Genomic DNA, 19,642 nt, shown 5'->3' with positions numbered 1-19,642 from the left:
GGGACAGAGATGCTGTAGTGGTGAAGACAACATTTACCTACAGGGGGATCCAGCAAAGGAGTAAATGTATTAAAGATAATGGAAAATGGGTTTCTTAATGTTGGCGAAAGTACTCAAAATAAGGAAAGAAGGCTAGAGTGGACCCTTAGGTGAGGCATTGGAATTTGAAGTATTGGTGAGAACTCATAGTTTTAGGGGGCTGGAGAGAGGGAGAGAGAGAGAGAGAGAGAGAGAGAGAGCACTCCTGCAAGCCATGTACCCATGAGGAGTGAGCATGTGCAACTGAGAGCACATTGAAAGAGCCTGAGGTCAATGACACCAAGATAGTTATTTGCATACCAAACACTGAGTCTTAGTTTCCGAATACCCTCCTGCACTAAAAGGGTTCAGGGATCCTTGGAGAAATGCCTGATTACAGGTCTGGGGCAAACAAAGTACAAAATAAGCCTGGAATATCTTTTTGTCCTAGAAAAAAAAGGGAAGTATTTAGAGAATGTTGGGGATATATAACAAGGAAACAGTATTAGCTTAAAGGGGCTGGCATAGGACAGACACTTAAGTATAAAAATATATAATGACAGGAATGGGTTATATCCCACTGAATAAAACATAATCTGAGGCAGATAGATAAATAAATAAACTGGGGAGAAGGGAATATTCTTCCTTACAATAGAATGCCAACTAGCAAATATGGTAGAAGAAAGGATGGAAACAGGAAATCACCATTTGGCAACAAACTCAGTGTTGGTTGGTTCAGGCATGATTCATCAATGGATGATAAGGCTGGAGGGTGGAGATCTGATGATGAATAGGATATTGACATAGTTTCAGTGTATCTTCCCTCAGACTCTAGTCATACACACACACACACACACACACACACACACACACTAACCTGGCAGACACAAATGATCAGTTTATCAAGGTTAACATCATCAGTAGGAGAACAGGTAAACAAAGCATACCTCCCACCTTGATGTACTGAGAAGAGCACAGCATCTTTTCTGAGATATTCCTGCCAAGAGTTCGTGGTCAAGTCTAGTTATATAACCCAGTGAGGGGTCTCCTCACAGACCTATAGAATAAAAGGTCTGTACTCTTTTTTTTTTAAACCGTTACCATTTTCTTAAATGTTTATTTATTTTTGAGAGAGACATCATATGTGCCAGTGGGGGAGAGGCAGAGAGAGAGAAGGAGAGAAAGAATCCTAAGCAGGCTCCATGTTGTCAGTGCAGAGCTGGATGCAAGGCTCAAGCCCACAAACCAGGAGATCATGACTTGAGCCAAGATCAAAAGTTGGGTGCTTAACCAACTGAGCCACCCAGGAGCCCCTGTTACCACTTTTTTTAATTGAGGGATAAATAACACATAACATTATATTGTTCTGGCATACAACATGATTCAGTATTTGTACACACTGAGAAATGATCACCACAACAGGCTCGTTACCATCCATCACCACACATCATTACCAATTTTTTTTTCTTGTAATTAGAACTTTTAAGAGAGGGAGAGCAAGCAGGGAAGGGGCAGAGAGAGAGAGAGAGAGAGAGAGAGAGAGAGAATCCCAAACAGGCTCTGTGCTGTCAGGGCTTGAACTCACAAACCATGAGATCATGACCTGAGCTGAAATCAAGAGTCTGAAGCTTGACCAACTGAGCCACCCAGGTTCCCCTCTTGTGATGAGAATTTTTAAGATTTCATCTCTTAACAACTTTCAAATATACAGCACAGTAGTATTGACTACAGTCACCATGCTATACCTACATCCCATAACTTATTTATCTTGTAACTAGAAGTTTGTACCTTTTGACCCCCTTCATCCATTTTGCCCATCTCCTCCTGTCACACCTCCCCTCTGGCAACCATCATTCTGTTCTCTATAAGCTTGGCTTTTTGTTTTGTTTTGATTTTTCTGTTTATTTGTTTATTCGTTAGATTCTACCTAAGAGTGACACCATATAGTATTTGTCTCTCTCTGACTTATTTCACTTAGCATAATACTCTCAAGTCCTCTTCACGTTGTCATGAATGGCAAGATTGCATTTTTTTTATGGTTGAGTAATATTCCACTGTGTATCTATACCACCCTTCTTTACCCATTTATACATCTATCGACACTGGGGCTGCTTCCATATCTTGGGTCTTGTAAATAATGCTGCCATGAACATGGGGATGAATATATCTTTTTGTATTAGTGTTTTCATTTCCTTCTGATAAATACCCAGAGGTGGAAATTCTGGATCGTAGGGTAGTTCTATATTTAACTTTTTGAGGAACCTCCACACTGTTTTCCACAGTGACTGCACCAGTTTGCATTCCTGCCCACAGTGCACAGGATTCCCCTTTCTCCACCTCCTCGAAAAGGCCTTCGGTCTTGCAGACCCAGAACCTCTTCTATACTGGAGGACACCACAGAGACATGACAACTAAATGTAAATGTGTGTTCCTGGCCCAGATAGAATAAAATAGACACTGGAAGGACAGTTGGTGAAATTCAAATGGTTCAGAGGTAGTGTTACAGCAGTTTGGGCTTTCTCCTTTGGGTGGTTGCAAGCTAGCTCTGTAGGAGAGTGCCCTTGCAGGGGGAATAAACACTGGAGTATTTTGGGTGAGTGGTATTGCTGCAACTTGCTTTCAAAAGAAAGCAAGAAAAAGAATAATGACAGTGGACGTGTGTGTGTTTATGAAGAGACTGAGCTACTAAATATGGCACATGATAGATCTGAACTGAAAGAGGACTTAGCTACCTCCATTTTGATCTCAAACTTTCTTTTTTTTCCCCCCTAAGTTGATTTATTTTGAAAGAGAGCACAAGAGAGAGCAGGGGAGGAAGAGAGAAAGGGAGAGAGAGAATCCTAAGCAGGATCTGAGCTTCCAGAGCAGAGCCCAACTTGGGGCTCAAACTCATGAACCATGAGATCATGACCTGAGCCGAGATCAACAGTTGGCACTTAACCCACTGAGCCACCCAGGTGCCCCATTGACCTCAAACTTTCTTATTAAGTCCTTCTTCCCAGCTTATCTTTTTCCTCCCAGTTTATCTCTTAACTCAGGCAAAAGACCCTGTGGGCAAAGCATCCCAGGATGGGAGTGGGAAACTACCCTTCAAGCAATAAGACCTTCCCTGAGCTAGCCAGACCCCATGTGACTGACCCTGAGGCAATGATCCACCTGACCTTCACTGCCACCAGTGAGGACCCACCGACACTTGTCCCACATTCTCCTTACATAAATCTGGAAGTGTTTTCAGCACTGTGGAGAGTCTTTGAGATGCTAGTCCCCTGCCTTCCCGTGTAGGTCTCACTGAAATCAATTCCTTTCTTGTTTTGCCACCACCCATCTCTCTGCCTTTGGATTTTGTCAGCAGTGAGTGGCTGAGCCTGCTCTGTTTGGGGCTCCCTGGAGCCAGATGCTCTTGCATCCTAGCTACAGGGCTACAGAACTATTGGGGAATCTGAGTATCTGAGTGAAAGTACTATGGGGGTTCTTTGTACCATTCTTTCAACATTTTTATATGTTTAAAGTAATTTCAAAATCAAAAGAGAGGTTCTGGTGAGGGAGATTCCCAGGCACATGAGAAGTAAAGGTACCATATTGAATGAATAGGATTTCTTTCAGGCAAGACAAAGCCTCACACCTTCTCTTCCACTCAGTCTCTGAGAAGGGCCATACTGAATCCCCCTCTTTGCTCTGTGGTTGGTGAAACTCTCCAGGGCACAGCTTGTGGAAACATTTCCCTAGGTTTCTTTCTTTTTTTTTTTTTTTAATTTTTTTTTTAACATTTATTTATTTTTGAGACAGAGAGAGACAGAGCATGAACGGGGCAGGGGCAGAGAGAGAGGGAGACACAGAATCGGAAACAGGCTCCAGGCTCTGAGCCATCAGCCCAGAGCCCGACGCAGGGCTCGAACTCGCGGACTGCGAGATCGTGACCTGAGCTGGGTCTTGTAAATAATGCTGCCATGAACATGGGGATGAATATATCTTAACCGACTGAGCCACCCAGGCGCCCCTCCCTAGGGGCGCTTAACCGACTGAGCCACCCAGGCGCCCCTCCCTAGGTTTCTTTCTAAAAAGCAACCAATTTCTGTTGTATTAGTGGTAGGGTAAGACTCATTCCAGATCCTTGGAGTAGAAATTCACTGAGACTCTATCCAACAGATTTTCACAGGAATATAGATTTCATCTCCAGATAAGGAAGAAGTTTGGTGCTTTCTAAGTATAAAATGCATTACTTGGGAGGCTGCCTGGTGCTGGGAAGATTCTTACCTGGGGAGCATTCTTCCCAGAGGGGCAAACCTGAGAGAGATGTTCCTGGAGACAGACATCTCCACCTACTACCACCATCACCTCACTGGTTACTGATGAAAGCATGTTGTATAATAAAGAATTTGGCTGGTCTTTGTCCTTGTTTCTGGGGTGGGAGCTTCTGAACCCTTGGGGTTTCTTAAGTGGTAGTGTCTTTGTTGTTGATGGTGTGCCTCTTGGACCACACTTGAATTTATGCTCATGAGGTGAGTCATGGTGGGCCCCTAGATAGTCTCAGGATGAGACCAACCATGTGATTAGAAGTTCCGGAACTTTGAGCCATGTGATATCAGCCTGGCCTCCAGGGAGAGGAGGAGAGCTGGAGAGTTACACAGCCAACGAGTCAACCAATCAGTCAATCAGCTGATCAATGATGCCTACATAATAAAACCCCAATAAAAACTCTAGTTCAGGTGAGTTTCCTGGTTTGTGATGCACATTGATGTGCCTGGAGGGTGATGTGTCCTAAGGACATGGAAACTTGGTGTTTGGGGACCTCTTCTAGTTCATCCCATGCATCTCTTCATTTGGCCGGTCCTGATTTGCATCTTTTATAATAAAACTGTTATCATCTTCAGTTCTCTGAGTCATTCGAGCAAATTAACAAACCTGGGGGATAGGTGGCAGGAACTCCCAAATTTACAGCCAGTGGGTCAGAAATGTGTGTGGTCTGGGAACCTTGGAGCCTGTGACTGGGTTTTGAGGAGAGGTATCTTGCTGGGGACCATGCCCTCAACCTGCGAAGTGTATGTGAGCTCCAGAAATGTGTTGTGTCAGAACTGCACTGCAAAGTGAATGAATCCCTCAGGCTCCTTGTGGGGGAAACAAGGCTGCCCACCAGGGGCGACACAGAGCACTAACTCTGAGGTCACACTAACCCAGTTCTGACATATACTTTAGTAGGCTGACAAGCTCCTAGAGCCAGTCTCCTTCCTGCTGTTCACTATGCTTGTCATATGAAGCCGCAGAAGCTCCTTCTCTCAAACCAGCTGCAACTTCCTCTGACGTACTCATGTTGCAAAGCACTGTTGGGAGCTCCAATGCACACACAGAGCCTCCACTCAAGGAGCGTCTGTTCAGTGGGTCGGAGGAAACCAGAGGCTTATCGTGAGGGGGCCCACAGTGGGAAGGGGAATCAGTTTACAAGAAGAGGAACATGGAGGTTCTCTCCGTGAAGAGTCAAGTTTGATCTCACCAAGGGGGCTTTGGTATCAGCCCTGCCCCCCTCACTTTACTGCCTCTTCTCTGATGTTCTCACAGCTTCTCAAGCAAATGGTGGGAGCAGCAAAACCAGCCCTCTGCCCACGATTCATAAATTGCCACTAGTGAGTCAATGTTTCTTTCTCTATTAATAAATCACTTTTTAAAAACAACAGTTTAAGACGTTTATCTACTCACTAAATTGCCATAAGTAACATGACAGAAAAAAACTGTCTTAATTTTATCACTTGTTATTTAGATAAGCCCAGGATGGTTTTTGTTGTTATCCTTCCTTCCTTCCTTCCTTCCTTCCTTCCTCCCTCCCTCCCTCTTTTTCTTTCTCTTTTTCTCTTTCTTTTCTTTTCTTTTCTTTTCTTTTCTTTTCTTTTCTTTTCTTTTCTTTCTAGTAGACTTCCCATCCAGCATGGAGCCCAATTCAGGGCTTGAACTCAGGACCCTGAGATCAAGAGCTGAGCTGAGATCAAGAGTCAGACACTTAGCTGACCGAGCCACCCAGGGACCCCCCAGGATATGTTTTTATTTTATTTCTTTTGCTAGAGGAAAACCTTTACTTCTGCCCTTGGGAGGGTTACTGAAAAGCAAACTCTCACACTGCCCCGGCTCACACCTTCATGTATACAGGGGAATTTCTATGGCTTTTCTTCCTGTTTGGCTAACATTGATTTATTTGCTTTATCAAGTAGTGTAAAGACCTCAAACCACTTTTGCCTCTCTATTCCTGGGCATTTCCTCTTGTAAGCCAGAAACAAAGAAGAGATAGGACTGAAAGCTTGTCCACATCCAGGATAATTTATTTCCCGAAAGAAAATGTCACCCAAGCAATTAAGGACTCAGGCCACCTTCTCACTCCTTTATTGGTATTCGGGCACATTTTCTTTTTCTATAAGAAATAGATTTTTGTATCTATTGTGAGGTATGGCCTAAAGTAAAGTTGTTTTCACAAGGGTATCTAACAGTAAGTGATTATGTGTATTGGGCTGTTTTCTTCTTTTTCTGTTCCTTTGATCTAAAGGTCTATGTTTGTACCTCAGTCACATTTTATCACTTCTTTAGTAATCTCTGTAAGTTCACGATTTTCTCAGGTTCACCTTTTTTTTTTTTTTTAAACGAAACACCTAATCTTGTTGTCATTGTTTGAGTTTATTAAACACGTTCATGTTAGTGGCTGAGTTTTTAGAAACAATTGAGATGACTTCATGGCCCTCCATTGAAATTGCCCATGCCTTGCCTAAGGTCATAGCTTTTCCTGGGGGCAATCTGCATCAGGGCCCAGTCACTTCAGGCTTAAAGGCCTTGTCCTTTTGGGGTAATTGCATGGCTCAGTTGGTTAAGTGTCCGACCCTTGATTTTGGCTCAGTTCATGATCTCACAGTTTGTGAGTTTGAGCCCTGCCTTGGGCTTATGCTGATAGTGCAGATCCTATCTGGGTTTCTCTCTCTCCCTCTCTCTCTTTGCCCCTCCCCCACAGTCTCTCTTTCTCTAAAATAAATAAATAAACTTAAAAAAAAAAAAAGGCCCTGTCTTTTCATCCCAACACAAGAGCTATCTGTGGAGCTCTCTGTGGTAGGTCTGTAACACACCCAACCTTCTCCCTCTGCCTGATCCAGCTTTGATCACTGCTTCCAGGAGAGTTTCATGACAGGACCCACTGACGCAGCTCTTGGGTGCAAACCTGCAGGTCAGGGTCTGCTTCACAGGACTCCCACCTGTGGTACATTCACATGGTTTTCCTGGCTTGATCTCTCTCCTTACTCCTTGTTCTAGGAAGGCAAAATGCTCCTCTTTAAAAAAAAAAAATTTTGGGGCGCCTGGGTGGCGCAGTCGGTTAAGCGTCCGACTTCAGCCAGGTCACGATCTCGCGGTCCGTGAGTTCGAGCCCCGCGTCAGGCTCTGGGCTGATGGTTCAGAGCCTGGAGCCTGTTTCCGATTCTGTGTCTCCCTCTCTCTCTGCCCCTCCCCCGTTCATGCTCTGTCTCTCTCTGTCCCAAAAATAAATAAATGTTGAAAAAAAAATTAAAAAAAAAATTTTTTTTTGTTTGAACATTTGTTTATTTTTGAGAGAGAGATAGATGGAGTATGAGCAGGGAAGGGGCAGAAAGAGAGGGAGACACAGAATCCCAAGCAGGTTCCAGGCTCTGAGCTGTCAGTACAGAGCCCGACGTGGGGCTTAAACCCCAAAACCGCAACATCATGACCTGAGCCCAAGCCAGATGCTTAACTGAATGAGCCACCCAGGTGCCCTCAAATGCTCCTCTTTTTAAAGATGACTGAATTTACACTTTTAATAAATTAAAGCTTTGGTTTGAAAATATCCTGTTTAAATGCTATTTATAAAGGCTCCACTTTGAGATTGAGGGCAAATTTAAACAGATGACTTTTGTTGAAACCCGCAATGGTTCTCATTTGCTACTTGCTAGGATAGGATGCAAAGTCTTTAGCCTGAAGCATAAAAGTCTCATCTCCCTCTCTCACCTCAGTGTGCTGTCAGCTCCAGGCTCCCTGGCCAAGCAGACCATGCTCTCCCAGCCAGGAGGACCCCTGGCTCCTGTCTCTCTCCTCTTCTCCTGGTGAGCTGCTGGGCCCAGTCAGCACGGTGAGGTCTTCCCTGACCTACACTGATAGGGTCTGTTTCCTGCCCTGGGTCCCCAAAGAACTTTCCATACACATCTGGTAAGATACTGTTATGGATGGAACTGTGTTCCCCCACAAAAGATATGCTGAAATCCTAACCGTCAGTACCTTAGAATGTGACTTTGTTTGGAAATAGGGTCTTTACAGACTAATCAAGTTAAATGAGGTCATTAGTGTGGGCCCTAATCAATATGACTGGTGTCCTTATAAGAAGGGGAAGTTTCTATGTAGAGGGAGGCATGCATCCAGGGAGAAGCTGTCACATACGAAGGTGAAGGCTGTGGGTGACACGTCTATAAGCCAAGGAATGCCAAAAGATGGCAGGCACACCACTAGAAACCAAAGAAAGGCAAGGAGGAATTTTCTCCTTCAGATTTCAGAGGGAACATGGTCCTGCCAACACCTTGATCTTGGACTCCTAGCCCCCAAAACTGTGAGACAATGCCTTTTTTGTTGTTTAAAATTACCACACTTGTGGTACTTTGTTATGGCACTCTTAAGAAACCAATACAGACATTTACTAATTAGAACTAAGGCATTTGTCCAAGTTGACCTTTCTAGCTTTTCAACTCTAAGGTCAGAAGCCAAATCTGACATATGATATCATCCCCTACCCCAAGCCCAGTTCTTGGCAAAGATATTTGAAGAATAGATGAATGAATGAGTGAATATGAGCCAGCTCTCTGGCTAACAAGTAGGAGTTACAAAGGACAGAGACTCATGGTCAAAAATGTTCAAGAGATCAGGAGTGTGGTGATTAGTACCATAGGCTTTAGTGTCTACTGGATCTGGCCATGGCTGTGTGGTCTTGGCCCGGTCATCTAACTTTATTTCCTCATCTGTAAAATGGGAAAATATCTCTTCCACTATGGGATCTTTGGTGGGACTAAATAAGGTAGTATAGGATGTAAATAAATAGAGCATATATTAAGTTATAAACATGTTAACTGTCTTCTCCTTCATCTTCTAAGGGGGTTTATGTGCACCAACCAATTCTTGGACTTCTGTAGCATAAACTTAGTGATGGGAAGGGTAAAGTGGAGAGGTCTAAGTCCAATTGGGTTTGACTTACACTGAAAGAAGCAATGACTGAAGGGAGAAAAATAACAGATCTTGAAATAAACAATAGAGGGGAGAAAGAAAAGAGGCTGCCTGGGCCAGAATTCAGGAATCCAAAAGTACAAGTAAAGACATTTCTGGATAGCAGCCAACCTAAATGGATATTAAGAAATGATTATGAGAATTTTAAGAAATTTTGCTATCTTGAAAGTGAAACCCCAATGCTGTTTTTCTCCTGAAGAGGATAAAATTTTAAATTGGTTTTCAATTCTTTTTAGATGATATACTAATAACATTTGTGACACTGTGACAATATGACACTGTACTGAGAATAGCTTCAAGGGAAAAGGAGGCTGGCCAGCTTCATGCTGGTTACAGATACATAAGGAGCTTAGCACAGTGGTTGGCACAGAGTAGGTCTCAATAAATGGTGACCATTATCATAATGGGCAGGCAGAGGAGAAGGGATAGGTATGGGATCAGAAGGGTCAAGCCAACTTGGGGAGCTGGATTAATTAACTCAAGAAATCTATAACTGAGATATAGATTTTGAGATCCTGTAGGTCACGATCTTGTGGTTTGTGAGTTTGAGCCCCACATGTGCTGTCAGCACAGAGCCTGCTTTGAATCCTCGGTCTCCCTCTCTCTCTGCCCCTCTCCCACTCGTGCGTGCGTTCTTTCTCTTTCTCTCTCTCTCTCTTTGTCTCTCTCTGTCTCTCTTGCTGTCTGCTCCTCCCTCGCTTATGTGTGCGCTCTCTCAATAAATAAATAAATAAATAAATAAATAAATAAATGAACTTAAAAAAAAAGAATTAAAAAATTTTTTTTCAGAGCCTAAAATGGAGTCCAAGCATGCCTAGGCCAGAGGGTCTTGAGATTCTCCGTGCCTGAGAGGGAACTGGCACCTTCGGAGACCCACCCCATGGTAGTGGCTAAGGGAAGAAGAGGGAGCCATGGTTGCCGGTATTCCAACAGCCATTTAGCTGTGTACAAGGAGCACAGGTGATTGAAGAAAATCGTTTCTGGCAAAGGGATCTGATGGTGTTTCCAAACCGAAGCCAGTTCTAGCAGCAGCAGGTGGCTAAAGTGTATAAATGAGCCTTGTAGGATGTCAGGTCATGGCCATGAAGAAGTTGGCTGGGAAGAAATAATGCAGAGAAAAGTGACTTCCTTCTGCTTGGAGCAAGCAGGCCATGAAGGGTTTTGTTCTCAGGGCAAAAGCTCACTATAGCAGGCTCCTTCCTTCCTCTTCCTGTCTGCCACACAGAGCCAGGAAGTAAAACCCCGAGAAAGTACAAAAAATCAGGTCAAAAAGGCAACAAGAGACCTTCTCTTTAAACTGATAAGAACAGATACTACACTTGATCTTAGCCAAAAGGCCGAGAAGCGATGAGAAAGGATTTCTCTTTAAATGACTCAAACAGAACATAAGAGGTGTCTCTGAGCAATAAAAATATTCTGTTAAAATAAGACCATTCTGTCAAATGTTTGGATGTACTAATAAACCACAAGGAAGGGCTCTTGATGTCCAGTTGAAATTTGGGAGGAGTGAAGACCACTACAGATCAGTTAGGAAAGTATCAGGTGGATTTCACATACTTCTTTGAAAAATCACCCTACTAAAATAAGTCTTCAAGGAATGATTTTTTTTTTTTTAAGTAGTCTTCATGCTCAGCACAGAGCCCTACCCGGGGCTTGAACTCACAACCCTAAGATCAAGACCTGAACTGAGATCAAGGGTTAGATGCTTAGCCAACTGAGCCACCCAGGGTGCTCTAAGGGATGATTTTTGTGATTCATTTGTAAGGATGTAGTGTGTGCCTCAACAGGAGGGGCTGGTCACACGGGTCACTTCCACACATTGGTGAAATTTTATTTCTCGCACAGGGTGATGGATCCGGGGTGATCATTTCACCATAATGTTCCATAACTCACATCTGTGAGTCTCAATGGGTGCAGCTGGCATTTGGGGCCAGACGATTCTTGGTTGTGTGGTACCATTCAACACCCATGGCTGCAGCCTGAAAAATACTTTGCCTCATGCCCCAGTGTCACAATGTGACAATCAAAAAAGGAGGCCCTTACATTGAAACACCTTCCAGGAAGCGTGGAACAACCCCCAGGGGGAACTGCTGACTCATCTCTTCAGTACCTGTTTTCTTCTGCACAGAGCAGTCATTACATAAGAGAGCCTCTCAATGATTCCTTTCCCTGCATTCAACAATTATGCATTGAGCCTGTGACACATATCGGCCCTGTTCCAAGTGCTATGGATATATGTGGATGTAGCAGTGACAAGACAAAGTCCTTGCCCAGAGGAGCTCTCATCCCAGTTTGATACCAAAGAGATATACATGCTATATCAAGAATTGGAAACATGTTCATATCTTTGACTGAGTTCTATGCCTGGAAGCATGCTCTGGATTGAATGTCTATGTCACCTCCTAATCCATATGTTGAAGCCCTAATCCTCAATGTGATGGTATCTGGAGGTGGAACCTTTGGGAGGTAATTAGGTCATGAAGGAGAAGCCCTCATGAATGAGTTTAGTGCCCTTGTAAGAGCAACAAGAGAGAGATGAGATCTCTCTCTGCCATGTAAAGACACAGCAAGAAAGTGGCCAGGTCTGGAAGGAGGCCTTCACAAGAACGCAACTGCCATCTTGGATGTCCAGTCTCCAAAACTGTGATAAATAAATTTCCATTGTTTAAGCCTCCCCAGTCTGTGGTATTTTGTTGTAACAGCCAGAGCAGACTGGGACAAAGCATAAACTGCGGAAATGACTCAAAATACAGAGGGGCGCCAGGGTGGCTTGAGCATCCAACTCAGGTCATGATCTTGCGGTTCATGAGTTCTAATCCCCTGTTGGGCTTGCTGCTTTCAGCACAGAGCCCACTTACGATCTTCTGTCCCCCTTTCCCTCTGCCCCTCCCCTTCTCACACACACACACACTCTCCCTCTCAAAAATAAATAAACTTTAAAAAAATGACTCAAAATACAGAAATACCCTGTGTAAAAAGAAACTCACTGTAGAAATTTTTTAAATAGCAAAGTCCTCACAGCAAGCAGCCAATCTAAATAGTTTGAAAAGGGCCATGAAAATAATGGGAGGGCAGCACAAGGTTTATATGCTAGTTTTAAAAATTATCTAAAGAGATTGGAAAACTTTTGGAAAATGGTTCTATTGTAATAAATGGGAGGTATAGGATATGAAATCATATACAAAGAATGATAGTGCTAGGAGCTGAAACAAACAAATCCAGAATGAAATATATCAAAATGTGAACAGTGCTGTTTCGGGGTGGTGCATAGCCACACATATGTTTTTATTCTTCCAGGTTTCCTGTGTTTGAACTTTTGTATACAATGTGGTAGTTCAGAGGATGACCTCAGGAATAAGAAACTGTTTTATTTCTGATTTGCTTTATGAATTTTGACAAATTAACTTCTCTGCTCTGGATGCTTCATTTGTAAACTGTAAACATTTTCTTATATCATGGAGTTCTCTCGAGGAATAAATGAGATGATATAAGTAGAGAGAGAGCTTAGTGTAGTGCCTGTGCACAGTAGGGCTAAATAAAATGCTATTAGTTGTATTGGATGAACAGACATTCATTTTATAAACTGTTGGATACCATTTGCTAACATCGTGCTGAAGATTTTTGCATCTATGTTCATGAGAGATATTGGTCTGTTTCCAAGTTTCCCTTTCATGTATATCATTCATAAATTCATTTTATAATTGTAAAAAAACTCTTCAAAAATTATTGTTTTAGTTCAGCTATTAAAACAGGCTTGGTTGTGCAGATTAGGCATTAAAAAAATCATATTCGAATGGTAGGAGCAGACATCATCTTTCAGCTTGAGACAAATGCCATAGTATATGCCTGTGTGTTTGGCTCATATGCTACCAAGTGTAGAACTCATACCCTATGTATAAGACCAACTTTTAAGAGACAAATAAACTCCTTGTAAAATATAAAACTCTAAAATTAAAATGCTGGCTAGCCAGTAAATTTCACAGAGCCAGAGAGAAGAAGGATGGCCAAAATTCACTCAAGACATGATGAAAATGAAGTTGAACAGATATTTTGCTTTCTAGATCCTAGAAAGCAGAGCTCACTGATGTAGCCACAAAAATATAATCTCTGATTCTACAGACACTCAAATATTCAAATGTTTATTAAGCTTGTAAATCTTAGGCTGGAATTTTGGAGCCTTAAGTAAATTTAGAGATGCCTTAATGTGACTCTGTTTTTAAGTGAAGAAAGTGAGGCCCAGGAAGGTCAAGTGACTTGTCCAAGAATATCCAGGGAATTCTACTTTGGGCCAGCTGAAATTCTATTACCCCTCCTACATGTTATTACTTATGAATGGCAATCTCCCTTCCAGTCAACTTCCTATTTGGTCTTTATATCAAGTGATCTGGAAGATTACTGATCTCATTTGAGTACTCTCTAGGCATCAGTCCATTCATTCATTCATTCATTCACAACATCTATTAATTGCCCACTCTGTGTTAGGCTCCACGTAGGTACTGGGGTATAATGGTGAGTAAGATACAGGCCTCCTATCTCCCAGAGGCCACCTCTGTTTCGAGATGGACAAGAGGCAGTTACTGTCAAATTTAGATAGGGACAATGGGAGATGGCCATCTCCAGCCACCTGATGCCCACCCACACACTTCCTCTTCTCCTCTGCCTCATCTAGCCTTCTCCTGTCACCCCTTCATAGATCTTTTAAAAGTATTTTGTGAATTCCTAGACCCTATAACATGACCTCATACCCCAGGGCTTCCCACCATCTAAGTGATTCTGATCATCCTTCTCCAGGGAATGTTGAGCCAGATGGGTATTCTGCAGGCAGAGGTTGAGTCCTTTGAGACAGTGACCAGTCTCAGCCCCTGAGATTCTAATTCAATGAATTTGGGATGGGACTTGGAAAACTGGTATTTAAAAACTCCCTGGTGACTCATATCATCTGCCTCATCTAGGAAGACCATTGTAGCGGATATATAAACCAATCTGCCAGCCCTATTTACAGCACTTCTTGGACATTTACTGCCACAGACCCAAGACATTACCCCCTGTACACATCAGATCAATCGGAAGCTCTCTCTTCCCCACTATAATTTGGAACTGAGACATGGAATTCTAGCCAGTAAATCTCTATTGGCTTTATAAATGGAATGTATCCATCTATCCATCATTAAACAACTACTCGTTAATTCATTCAGCAAATTGGGGAAACAAAAACAAGTCCCTCTCTCATGGAACTTATTTTGTACTGGGGGTGGTGTTAATACATATACTAATATCTCAGGTTCTGATAAGTACTAAGACAAACAAAGCAGATACAGTCATCAGAATGGGGATGGCCCACAAGTCCTCTCCGATAAGGGGGAATTTGAATGATCCCCAAAGGAAGTAAGGGAGGGAGGAGTGGCTTTCTTTGTGGGGCTAGAACCTTCCAGGCAAAGAAACCGTATCATACAGAGTCCCAAAGTGTGCAGCCCCAGTGTGCTTGGTGTGTTTTTGCAACTGTGAAGAGGCCTGTGGGTTGAGGTAGAGAGGACTGAGTGAAGTGACAGGAGGAAAGGCAGAGAGGGCTAGGCCAGGGCTTGGCAAACCTTTTCTGTAAAGGTCCCGGTTATTAATATTTTAGGCTTGAGGGCTATGTGGTCTCTATTGCAACTACTCAACTCTGCTGTTGCAGCTCAAAGGCAGCTATAGACAATATGTAAACAAGTGAGTGTGACTGTGTCCCAATAAAACTTTATTTAAAAAAATGGGTGGTGGGCCATATTTGGCCTGCAGGCCATGGCTTGCCAACATTGGTTGTCAGCCAAGGTAAGACCTTTGGATTTTATTTTCAGTGAGAAAAGTAGCCATTCATTGGACAGTTTAAAGGAGAGTAGTGAAAATAAATAAACATAAACAAACAAAAAATAAATAACAGAGAGAAGTGAAATGTTCTAACCTATATCTGAAATACATCTCTACAGCTGACTGATATTTTAAAGATTCACCATAGTCGCTTCTTGAAGAATGGACCATAGTGGGCTATGAGCAGAAATAGTTAGCAGGCAAGCACATCATTCCAGGTGACAGGTCGTGAGAAGGAAGTGGTCAGAACCCGGGTGTTCTGATGGTAGGGTTGACAGGATTTCCGGAAAGACTAAATACAGTGTGTGAGAGAAAGAAAGAATTCACAAATGCCTCTGAGGTCTACAGCCTGAGACACGATCAACAGAGAGAGCAGAGCTGCAGTTACTGGAGCTAGGAAAGACCGGAAGAGAAGCAGAGTTTGAGGAGGGGATTTGGGGTATGATCCTTCACGCTGAAGTCAGATGTCCAGTGGAGACAGCAAGGTGGACATTTGAGCTGGAGGCATGGGAGGAGATCATGGAGTCAGTGCTATAAATTTGGTCACCAATTTCAAGCTATATGGCTGGGTGAGATTCAGTCAAGGAACCAACCTATGGCATCCCATAGTGTGACAGTGTCATAAGAAACACCCTTCCAGGGCACAGGGTGGCCACAGGACATCCTGGACAGCGGTGGGGAAAGGTGGCATCAGTCCATGCTCTGTTGTCATTTCCCAACACCTAGGTTTCACTTCAGTGTGGGTGTGTAGATGTGTGCAAAGTGCTCACACTCATCTGTGTACTATATACATGAATCTGTGTACGCTGGAATGGGGGTACCACCAACAGACACTGTGATCCTAACTGATGGCTGCAATAGGTTGAATGATGACCCCAAAGAGATATGTCCAGTCCAGAATCTGTGAATATAACCTCATTTGGAAAAAGGGTCTTTGCAGATGTACTTAAGTTAAGGATCTCAAGCTCGGATCATTCTAGACTCCCTGGGTGGCACCTAAATTCAGTGACAAGTGTCTTTCCAAAAGACATACAGACAAGAGGTGCACAGAGGGGAGAAGAGGAGGGGATGTGAAGACAGAGGCAGAGATTGGAGTCCTGTAGTCCTAAGCCAAGGAAGCCTGGAGCCACAGAAGCTGGAAGAAGCCAGGGAAGAGTCTGCCTTTGAGTCCTGCCAGCCCTTTGATATGGGACTTCCAGCCTCCAGAATGGTGAGAGAGTACACATTTCTGTTTAATAAGCCCCTGGTTCTCTGGTAATTTGTTACCGCAGCCCTAGGAAACAAATACAACAGCTATACAAGTTCTGAGTTCTCAACACACCTAAGGGATAGTTTTTAAAAAGTGATCGAAGAACAAAATAATAAAAGTTAGCATAACTTATCACTCTGAGAGCATTCATTCTGATGTGACAAAAGCCTCTGTCTAACAGGGATGCTCGGCAATGCAACTGCCAGATTAAAAATAGAAACGTAAGCATAGGCACCTGACTGCTAATTTGTCGATATAATGAATGTAGGCATCCAGATAAATACAGAGAGGCTCAGAACTCTGCGTGCTTGCCTGGCGCTCGCCTCTGCAGGCGTCTGTGGGTGGGTGGGCTGGCCTGGTAAGCAAGTGCAGGAAATGGGGAGGGGATGCAGAAAGGAGGAGGTCCTTGTTCATGTGCCTTTTTTTATATCACTGTGAGAGTCTCTGTGGTAATGTTTTGTGGTCTCCTGGCTGAACCCTTTCCTCTCAGGTTTTCAGGGACTGTCCTTAAGTATGGTGCACTAGCCTTGCGTGGCTTTGTGTATTCTCCTTAGGGCAACCTTTCTTTCAGAAACAGCAACTTTCTGGGACAAGGATTTCCTCTTGCACTTCAACCTTGTGGTCTCACCCCCAGGGACATCTGAAGGAGGGCAGCGGGGCTTGCTCTGGGAACAAAGAACCTGAGACCATGAACTTTGGGGCTGGAGACACCTCCTCTGACCACATGGGGTTGCTGACCCTGTGCTGTAGTCCATTCAGGTTGATGTAACCGAGTACCGCAGACTGCAAATATTTATATCTCATGGTTCGAGATGTTGGTAGTCCAAGATCAAGGTGCCAGCAGATTCAGTTTTTGGTGAGAGCTCCCTCTCTGGTTCACAGATGTCTGGTTTCTCTCTGGGTCCTCACATGGCAGACAGAGCTCTGGTGTCTCTCCCTCTTCTTGAAAGGACACTAATCTCATCATGGGGGTCCCACCCTCATGATTTCATCTAGTCCTAATCACCTCCCCAAGGCCTCACCTCCTAATATCATCACTTTGGGGATTAGGGCTTCAACACATGAATTTGTGGGGTTGTGGGGGACACAAACGTTCAGTCCATAGTACCCAGTGTCTGGTTAAGTGACAGGTTTAAACTTGAAACTAACATGTGTAGGGCAGGGACACTGGGTCTCAATATCTGAAATGTATCCTTCTGGGAATATTCTTAAATGTATTTTATATACAATGACCACTGGATTTATAGGGGAGGTCAGTGAGTACAGAGCAGGTTACATTGGGGCCAGATTCTGCCTTGCTCACACACCAGGCAAGACGTGCTGCAGGCCAACCCTGCAGCCTAGAAGTCTTGCTGTGAGGGACGGAATGCAGCTAGACCAGGCAGAAGGGCAAATGCTGGCTTAGTCTCTGTTCTCCCCAGGGATGCAAATGTGGATTATTAGTAGACTGATGTTTTGGGACAAAACAAGGATAAATCTTGAACATGGCTTTTCAGCATGACAGAGGCTGGCCAAGGGAGAGGATTTTAGAGGTGTGCCCCCCCCCCCCCCCCCGCCCAGCACTCTTGTGACCACACCATATTGCAGATAAGTACTTAATTTTCTGCTTGAGGCCCTCCTGTATGAGACACAGAAGTCCCATGATGAGCAGAAAAGCCTACGCAGAGAGCGGGTCAGCCGACATCAGGCAGAAAACACCATGAGCCAGCAAGTCACTATGCCCGGCAAAGACAAGAGTGAATATGGCACTTACAAGTAGTGACCATATAATTTATCCTCCAAATCATGATGTTCTTGAGATTGGCAGGGGTACTGTTAATGATCATCTTTAGATAGTGTGTGTAAACCAGGACTATCTGACATAAATCAGGATGTAAGGTCAATCTACGCAGAAAAAGATGGGGTGGGGGGAGGAGAAAGGAGAAGGGAGGGAGAGAACAAGAGACGGAGAGAGAGAGAGGAGAGGAGAGGAAGGGAGAATGGGAATAAAAGAGAAGCTAGTAAGAGTCAAAGAGAGACGCCCTGCGTGGGCACGCCTGGGTGGCACTCTGCTAGTTGTTTACAAAGTGTTATCTTAACCTCTTTCCCAGACAAGCAAATTAGCATGTTAGAGAAATATATAATGATATAAGCCTCCACTTGCAACAGAGAGTCAGAGCTTCCAAACAAACAGAATTTCTCACGAATACCAAACAGAAGGGAAACGAAAACTCAAGAAGAGCAAAATACATTTCTCATTTGGCACTCACTCCCTTCCCTTCAACACCTGTCTGCTTTCTGCTGGATCCTAGGCTCAAGGGCCAGCACTTATTTACATAGCTTTTAACAGCCCAGAGAAAACATCAGGAGGCTATTGCATTCACATAGAAAGATGTTGAGAACAAGAAGGAAAACATGAAATCAGCAAGAGCACATGGCGGTAACTGTTTTGGAAATGTGCTACCACATGGACCATGCCAGGGTGATGCTCTGTTGTTTCTACTGGATCAGACACAGCTATGTGGGGGTGTCAGTGTTTCAGATGTGTTCTTATGGAAGGACAAGTGCTTGGCTAACTGAGCATGGGGAGGATGGTGAAAGAAGACAGGAGCTGGAAGTAGAAAAACCCGTCCAAGCACAAAGCCCCACTAGGGAAGGAAAGTGCAGGAAGAAGTCGGGAGCAGAGGGTGGGGGGGGGGGCACTCCCCAAGAGTCTCAGGCAGGAAACCTGGGTCTGGATCTGTATGCAACTGTACACAGTGTCCACAAACGGGTTCTGAAGAGCAAAGCTGTTCCTTGATGTTTAGACCAAACTCTTTTGTATTTTAAAACGCTCTCACAGACCCTCTTTCTTCCTATCAGAGCACTTGCCTCCATTTGTCAAGGTTCATTGACTAGTGTGAGTCGATGTCAGGCTCACCCTTGACCTAGAAGCCCCATGAAAGCAGGGGGTGCATCTGTTTTGCAGTATGATGATACTCCCAGGCCGTAACTAGCATGGTGCCAGGTGCATGGGGTATTCCACAAATATTTGTGGAATGAACCAAGACATTGTTTAAGACTCTTTCATTAATGATCTCTCCCATAGCCATGTCTCCAACCACCACCCAGAGGCTGACAACACTCAACTGTTCATCTTCAGTCCCATTCTCTCCTCCAGAATTGTGAATCAAAAAGTCTGCTCCACATTTTCATGTGAAAATGTTAGAGCATCTCAACTGCACTTGACAGGTCCCAAACTTAACTTGTGAGCTGCTTCCTCTCCAACCAGTTTTTCCTCAAATGTTTTTTATCTTAGGGAGTGGG

At 43.8% G+C, this 19,642-nt stretch overlaps 1 protein-coding gene and 1 pseudogene across 4 annotated transcripts in view; both read right to left on the bottom strand.

The window, feature by feature from the left end:
* The window catches only part of PTK2B (protein tyrosine kinase 2 beta), a 126,681-nt gene that overhangs the window by 37,512 nt on the left and 69,527 nt on the right, over positions 1–19,642 (bottom strand). The window lies entirely within an intron of this gene.
* Positions 10,494–10,613, bottom strand: LOC122479305 (annotated as a pseudogene).

The sequence above is a fragment of the Prionailurus bengalensis genome, chromosome B1 (assembly GCF_016509475.1).
Source record: "Prionailurus bengalensis isolate Pbe53 chromosome B1, Fcat_Pben_1.1_paternal_pri, whole genome shotgun sequence".
NCBI classification, from domain to species: Eukaryota; Metazoa; Chordata; class Mammalia; order Carnivora; family Felidae; genus Prionailurus; species Prionailurus bengalensis.
The sequence above is the reverse complement of the archived record's forward strand: the minus strand, read 5'-3'. Positions and strand labels throughout refer to the sequence as shown.